The 939-nt window shown below is 40.3% G+C and overlaps 1 non-coding gene across 1 annotated transcript; it reads left to right on the top strand.

Annotated features, from left to right (window-relative positions):
* Positions 1–513: 513 nt before the first annotated feature.
* Positions 514–585, top strand: TRNAS-GGA (transfer RNA serine (anticodon GGA)). Its single transcript has one exon. It is a non-coding gene; the product is annotated as a tRNA-Ser (tRNA).
* Positions 586–939: the final 354 nt, after the last annotated feature.

Genomic DNA, 939 nt, shown 5'->3' on the forward strand with positions numbered 1-939 from the left:
GTAAGATAGAGACACACATGTTTGCAAGGGCAGAATGAAGAAGAGAGTTGGAAATGATAAAAATGTGAATAGTTAGAAAAACTAGACTCTGCTTAAATATAGCATATGATCCATATATATCTACCAAAAAGATGCAAACCCATTAAGACAAAGGCATTTGATAGAAGAATAGACTAGATGCCAACTAATGTTTGTGATGATGGAAGGTGAATGGAGGATTGAAGAAAGTCAATCTCAGAACCTGCAGGAAAGGATGCTGTGATGAAGTGAGTCTGTGTGCACCAAAGAGCCCCTCAGAGCGTCAGCATTTGAAGCCTGCAAGGAAGCTCCCCTACTCCCCCAGAGTTCACTCAGGACGTGGGAGGATTATTAATAGAATAATCCTGATGATCTCAGAGAACAAAATTCCAGAACCTGTCATCTAAGGGTCTTCTGATAATATGGCTTGATTTTTATATGATGCTCTTAGCAATGTATCAATAGTCAAAAATCACTAGACATTTGAAGAAAGCCTCCCTGGTGGCTCAGAGGTTAAAGCGTCTGCCTGGAATGCGGAAGACCCGGGTTCGATCCCTGGGTTGGGAAGATCCCCTGGAGAAGGAAATGGCAACCCACTCTAGTACTCTTGCCTAGAGAATCCCATGGAGGGAGGAGCCTGGTAGGCTATAGTCCATGGGGTCACAAAGAGTCTGACATGACTGAGCGACTTCACTTTCACTTTCACTTTCAAAGGTGAAAGCCAGAGGTCAAAGCAAACAGAAGAAAGAAATCAGAAAGAAACGAAGACAACAAAAGGAACAGAAGGAAATTATAAAATGGTAATCAATCACCTCAGAAAGATAAGAGAATATATTCCATTTATTTAGTTAGTGTTAGTTAATTATTTAGTGTTTTGTATATGCCAGTCACTTTTCTACTAACTTTATAATGGTGTCTTAT

This window comes from Ovis canadensis, chromosome 1 (genome assembly GCF_042477335.2).
Source record: "Ovis canadensis isolate MfBH-ARS-UI-01 breed Bighorn chromosome 1, ARS-UI_OviCan_v2, whole genome shotgun sequence".
NCBI classification, from domain to species: Eukaryota; Metazoa; Chordata; class Mammalia; order Artiodactyla; family Bovidae; genus Ovis; species Ovis canadensis.